Below are 6,853 nucleotides of genomic sequence, written 5' to 3'. Positions count from 1 at the left end.
GTTAAAATGCAGATTCTGGTTCAGTTTATCTGGAGGAGAACCCATGAATCTGGATTTCTTTTTTTTTAAAAGATTTTATTTATTTATTAGACATACAGAGATCACAAGTAGGCAGAGAGGCAGGCAGAGCGAGAAGAGGAAGCAGGCTCCCTGCTGAGCAGAGAGCTTGATGCGGGGCTCGATGTGGGGCTCGATCCCAGGACCCTGGGATCATGATCTGAGCTGAAGGCAGAGGCTTTAACCCACTGAGCCACCCAGGTGCCCCTGAATCTGGATTTCTAACAAGCTGCTAGCTTGTTAACAATCTAGGTTGGGAAGCTCTAAATGAGAGCTTTTTATGTCACATGAAGTTCTTTTTTTCATTTAAAGATTTGATTTAATTTGTCAGAGAGAGTGGGAGAGAGAGAAAGAGACCACAAGCAGGGGGAGTGTCAGGCAGAGGGAGCAGCAGGTTCCCAGCTGAGCAAGGAGCTCGATGCAGGACTGGATCCCAGGGTCCTGGGATCATGAGCTGAGCCAAAGGCAGACACTTAATCACCGGAGCCACTCAGGCATTCCATAAGTTCTTGATGAACAGCAAAAACTAGAGCTTCAGTGTTGCAGCACTGAATTTCAATTTTCAGTTGAAAATGGATATTCTTTCTGCTCCCATTTTATAAAGTTTATTGAAAACATTAAATAATTTCTTTAAAACAGAAGAGTTTAATAACCCATCATTCTCAATCACGGTATAAGGTCTTTTGTTTTTTTCCCAACTATTCTGGGGACTCAAGTTTCTGTCTTGTAGAAAGAAATTTTAGGGTGAGGACCAGAAGGCCTTTTCATTTTCTACTGATGTCAACAATTCCCTTTTTCTGTACCCACAGCAAAATAAAAATTGAACTATTTGCTCTTGTAGGTTTGGGTTTACAGGGAAGGTAATTATATTTATAGAAAATTCATCAGGATACCTTCTTCTAATCCTCTCTTCCAACACTAGCTGTGCAGTTTGGGCTAAGCCAGTGAACAGTAGCTAACACAAAGCCAAAATCAGTGATTTCTTGGCAGCAAATAATCTCCTTCATGAATCATCATAGGAAAGACATCAGGGGAGTCTGACAGAGGAAGAAGGAAGAAAAGTAGAAGCAGCTCTAACAGGTTTTCTCTTGCTGTGGTGGTTTATTTCAATTGTCAGTGGGTCACAAAAGAAATTTTTAATCAGAGTCCCGTTTTCTTTCATTGATGTGGCTCCTACCACGACTGATACTTGATTTGAGCCATCTTCAGCAGCCCACAGCATTATTCCAACACCCACAACCAAACTATAGCAAAGATACACTCACGTATGGGATGGAATTATGGTGATGGATATTTTTATTAAGCAGCATTTATTCCATCTGGCCTGAAACAAACAAACAAACAAAACAAAAAACAAGTGTGAATCGACTACAGGGAGAGAAAGGCCGGTCTCTACCGGAGCGAGGAGGGCCAGCCCTTGATTGTCAAAAATCCTCCTAGGTCCAGGGTATGGAACCTTGCCAGCAGCCTACAAGCCAGGGCACTCAATGCCTCATCTTTCATGGACATCTTTCACTATTGAGAATCCATCCACATCTGGACTTCTGACTCCTACTTAGTGGAAAATGTTACTGGAAAAGCACAAAGCAATTCTCTTCAGAATCCCAGCAAGCTCTTCAGGGAACAGAAGAGACAGAACAGGAAAGCCACTAAGTGGACTGCTGCTGGTTAAGTGGAGGGTGACTGTCATGCCCACATTCCCATGTGTTTTAAAAATATCCACACATGAGCGCCCGGCGCGGGCCAATCCCAGAGCTCGGCCCGCGGTCGCATCACAGGCCGAACCACCAAACAGAAAAGTTTAAAAAACAGCGGACGGAGGCCGGCGGCGGCGGCGGCGGCGGGGCGGGAGCGAGCAGGGGTTTGGCGGCCTCACCTGTCCCCACTCTCCGGCGGCGACCGGCGGCGGCGGGCAGCGCGGCGGGCGGGGAGGGCCGCCGCCAGGTGTGCAACAGAGGAACATGGCTCAAGAAACTAATCACAGCCAAGTGCCTATGCTTTGTTCCACTGGCTGCGGATTTTATGGAAACCCTCGTACAAATGGCATGTGTTCAGTGTGCTATAAAGAACATCTTCAAAGACAGAATAGTAGTAAATAAGCCCACCTGCAGCCTCCGTCAGTAGCCTCTCGGAGTCTCTCCCCGTCCAGGGCGTGGACAGCGGTGGCCCCGACGTTCAGTGCCCGCTGGACTCTGCATGTGCGTCCGCGCAGCCAAGCCCTGTATCAAATCAGTCACTTTTATCAGAATCTGTAGCATCTTCCCAAGTGGACAGTACATCTGTGGACAAAGCAGTACCTGACACAGAAGACCTGCAAGCTTCAGTATCAGATACGGCACAGCAGCCGTCTGAAGAGCAAAGCAAGTCTCTTGAAAAACCAAAACAAAAAAAGAATCGCTGTTTCATGTGCAGGAAGAAGGTGGGACTTACTGGGTTTGAATGCCGGTGTGGAAATGTTTACTGTGGTGTACACCGTTACTCCGATGTACACAATTGCTCTTACAATTACAAAGCTGATGCTGCTGAGAAAATCAGAAAAGAAAATCCAGTAGTTGTTGGTGAAAAGATCCAGAAGATTTGAACTCCTGCTGGAATACAAAATCCTTTGACCATCTGCAAACTAAAAATTGACTTGAGGTTTTTTTTCCTAGTCCTTGGGAATGTAGAGCAACGTACTTGCATAGACCTTTTAATCATGCATGTCGCCAGAAGAATAGATTTTTGTTTTTGTTTTGAAAATGACTCTGAACATTTATTTCCATTGCAGTTTCTGTGGCTGAAAAGACTTAAGTAAACTTTACAAGTATTATCCTTTTAAGATCCTTTTAATTTTAGTTGAGTGCAGAGGGCTTTTATAACAAACGTGGAGAAATTTTGGAGGGCCGTGATTTTTCCAGTATTAAACACGCATGCGTTGATCTTGCAGTTTATTTTCCATTGTGTGTGTCCATAGCTTTTCTCTGCAGCACGATCCCTGCCGACGGCGCCCCTCGGGCCCGACTAGTTACCAGTCACGAAATGTATCCTCATGCTTACGGCTGCTGCTGGGTGTTCATTAACAGAAGTTCTACATAAGTTAGCGTATAGTTTCTTTGCATCCACTATTTATGTCTGAATCATTTGTCACAAGAGAGTGTGTGCTGATGAGATTCTAAGTTTGTGTGTTTTTAATTTTTTTTGAGTGAGGGAAGGAAAAGCTGTGTGCATTTCATTGCCAACTGCGGGTTTCTTTTGGATTACGCTCACCGGTCTGTGTGTACACGGTGTGAAGAATGATTTGAAGTAATTGTGCTGTATTTATGTTTACCCACCAGTCTTTGATTAAATAAAATGGAAAACTATAAAAAAAAATAAAAATAAAAATAAAAATAAAAATATCCACACATGAGAGGCACCTGGGTGGCTCAGTTCAGTTAAACAACTGACTCTCGATTTTGGCTCAGGTCACGCGTGATCTCAGAGATCGAGCTCCATGTTGTCAAGCTCTGTGCTCACTGAGGAGTCTGCTGGAGATTCCCTCTCCCTCTGTCCCTCCCCCTCTTCCTCTCTCTCTCCTTCTCTCTCTCTCTCTCAAATAAATAAATAAATAAATCTTTTAAAAAATATATAACCACACATGAGAACTTTGAGACTTTACATTGAGAGAGCAAGATGCTGTTTGCCACAGATCCTGCTACTTATAATCAGTGGTCCAGCTTTTAAAATTCTACTTCACGATAGCATGCCACACAAATTTCTTTGTGATCTCTTAACTGTATCAGAAACATGGTTCCAATATTTTAGATGCCAGAGACCCCTCAAGACTATGATGGTCACCTGTGAACCACTTTCCCAAGACACAAAAACAACCTTCTGCATACAACTTCCAGGATTCCTAAGATGCCCTAAAGATTTTCTTCTTCTATATGGCTACCAAGAAACAAACTGACATTCTAATAAAATATGGATATTCTCTGAGCCTTTCAAAAAAAAAAAAAAGTGCTGGTATGTACTAAACATTGTAAACTCTGGGTCAGAAGCCCAGCAACTTCTGTCCCATTCAGAAAACTATCTGCTGTCAGCGCCGCCACTAAAGCCACCAGCTTCCTGTGCTGGGGTCAATGGAACAGACTTCAGTTATGGAAGATTATTCATTTGGTGCCACCTACAGTACCGGTTTGATTGTTCGGGATTTCCACACTCGGGAACTGCTCTCGATGACTACCTGTGGCGTCACTGCCGTTCTGAATCATGCAAACGAGGATGTCTTATCCTCTGACTCGAAAGGCTTTATTTCACTGAAAATTATTTTAAGGACTGCAAGCAGAAAGCTGGTCTTTGCTTAGATCTGACTTCCCAGATAACATCACTTTTCCTTTCCTCACAGGGATCCAGGCTGCTGCAGAGGGAAACTGGGAAGCGGAAGGTGGGGGAGGGGTGATGGATGGGATCCTGTGGATCTCAGCTTGAAAAAAGTGCCCCTCTTCAGGCAGCGAGGTGCTCCTCTCAGAGAACCTGAGCTCCACCACCCTTGTCAAATCTCACGCAGCGGCTAATATTACATTTCCACGTAGTACTTTTCTCCTTATTTTCCCCAAGGAAACGGCGAGTCAGGATATGCACGCACAGCATGAAGGACTGAAATATCCTTGTTTAAGTAGCGCAGCAGCTATTAAGTGAAGTTACTTGGTTGTGTCCATAAGATTCTGTTCTGCACTGGTCAGGCAGCATCCTCCGAATGCGGAAACCCTATGAAGTCATGGAAACAGACATTAAAGTAGGATTTGAGTCCCCCCCACCAAAATAAAATAAAATAATAAAAATAAAAGTAGGATTTGAGTCCGAATGGCTTAGTCATGTGACTTAGTAGCTGTGTGAACATTAGCAATGCAACTGAACCTCTTTGAGCCTCAATTTATTCAGCTATAAAATGGTGTGAAAATGGTACCTATCTTAGGATTGTTGTGAGGATTAAATCAATAAATACAGTACATGTCAAGTTCCTAGATCAGTGTGCAGCATACTTTAAATACTGTGTGAAGGTTAGCTATGATTATTATTATGTAAGTTATCACTGAAACATTTCTGTAACTCAAGAGTTAAAGCCAGAAGAAACACATTGTTTTTAGTTTACAGGACAAAAGGCAATACAGCATAGACTCCGGAGTCTGGTAGCTCATCACAGTGGAAAATGCTGCAGCAGGTCAAAGCCTGCTGAGCTCAAAAATCATGCCTTAGCTGAGCCACTTCGTAACTGTGTCTGCAGTTAGCAGGGGATAATAATAGATTCTACCTTCTGGAATCTTACTGGCATTTAAGTCACACCACACAGATAAAGCACTTAGCCCATAAGGAGTAGTGTGCAATTAATGTTAGCCATCATTATAACTAAAAATTAATGTATACAATACATGTATACAAACTATACAATATAGGCAGTAGACATCCATTCATTTGAAAACTATCATTGTTGCACATACTATGTGCCATAAGAAAAGAGTTCCCTTATTCAGTCCTCATTAACAACCTCAGGAGGCAGATGCCTCACACTACTTTAAATATGAAGAAGTAGGACACATCTTTACCAAATTGTAGAACCCAGGACTCCATCCCAGGCTCCCAAGACAATGCTCTTCCAGTGCTGCCCAGTGGAACTTTCCACAGTAATTTCACCGTCAGTCTGTGTCATCCAATATGGTGGCTTCTGGGCACATGTAGCGACTGAGGCTAGATGTGGTGAATGTGCCTAAAGGAGAGAATTTTTTATTTGATCTAATTTCAATTAATTTAAATTCATTTTAAATAGCCAGATGTGGCCGGCGACTATTGGACAGCACAGCCTAGGCTACCATATCGAATTTCTTTAACCAAAGGGCTAGTCCCACTATGGAAACTAGTAAATACTCTAATCTAAATTGTTATTGGCCAACTTTTGTCTACACTGCTTGCAGCTCCTTCACTTAGGATTTTATTACTATTTTCTTTTTTTTTTAAATGGCCTTTTCTGATACAGAAATCAGAGACTTTGCCTCCCAAGTATTCCACTAGTAGCGGCTCATTGTTTGACTTTTTATCACGCGCTCTGAGAAGGAGTTCTTGTTGTACTTGTTCAATACCAGATACTATTCTTTAGCCATTGGCCCCATGTGGACAGTTTTCTGCCCCTGCCCATCCCATATTTTTCTAGGTAGGGCAGGAGTTCTGTTTTGCTATCTTTTGCAGAACTACCAACTTTCCAATTACCATCTGAACCGAATACGGGCAGAGAGAGACATTGTGACACTTTTTATGTAACACCACGAAGCTTGTCCTCCAGACTATGCTTTTGCTTTTACTTGTACTTCATAAAATTAATTTCCCAGAGCAGGCCTGTCTGACTGCAAATAGTCAGTCATCCTTTCCTCCACCTATGCCCCTCTCCCCATGGCTATAATTTGGTAAGTATGAGACAAGTTTAGAGATACGCAGGAAAAAAAAAGAAAAGAAAAGAAAAAGAAAAGAAATCCAAAAAAGGATCACACTTGTCTCCTAAGTTAAACCTATTTTGCAATGGAAAAAATAATTTCATTTGAATGATAATCTGTGAATCTAGCTGCCCAGTTTCATTCTGGCTGCATCACATTATTCATTGTCTGTGCTCTGTGTAAACCAGCACTGTCCCATTTGTAAGCAGGACAGAGAGTAGGGTCTCTGCTACTTTCACCCAAATCCTTAGATAGCATCACTCATAATCAGTGTTTTCGAAACCTCATTTACAAAATCACTATGTGACAGAAGCCCCACAAACTTGAAATCCTAAACAAATTTTCAAAATAGG

At 42.6% G+C, this 6,853-nt stretch overlaps 1 pseudogene; it reads left to right on the top strand.

Annotated features, from left to right (window-relative positions):
* The first annotated feature begins 1,899 nt into the window (after positions 1-1,899).
* On the top strand, positions 1,900-2,684 carry LOC132003113 (AN1-type zinc finger protein 6-like; annotated as a pseudogene).
* The last annotated feature ends 4,169 nt before the right edge of the window (positions 2,685-6,853 follow it).

This window comes from Mustela nigripes, chromosome 16 (assembly GCF_022355385.1).
Source record: "Mustela nigripes isolate SB6536 chromosome 16, MUSNIG.SB6536, whole genome shotgun sequence".
In the NCBI taxonomy this organism is placed as follows: Eukaryota; Metazoa; Chordata; class Mammalia; order Carnivora; family Mustelidae; genus Mustela; species Mustela nigripes.
The sequence above is the reverse complement of the archived record's forward strand: the minus strand, read 5'-3'. Positions and strand labels throughout refer to the sequence as shown.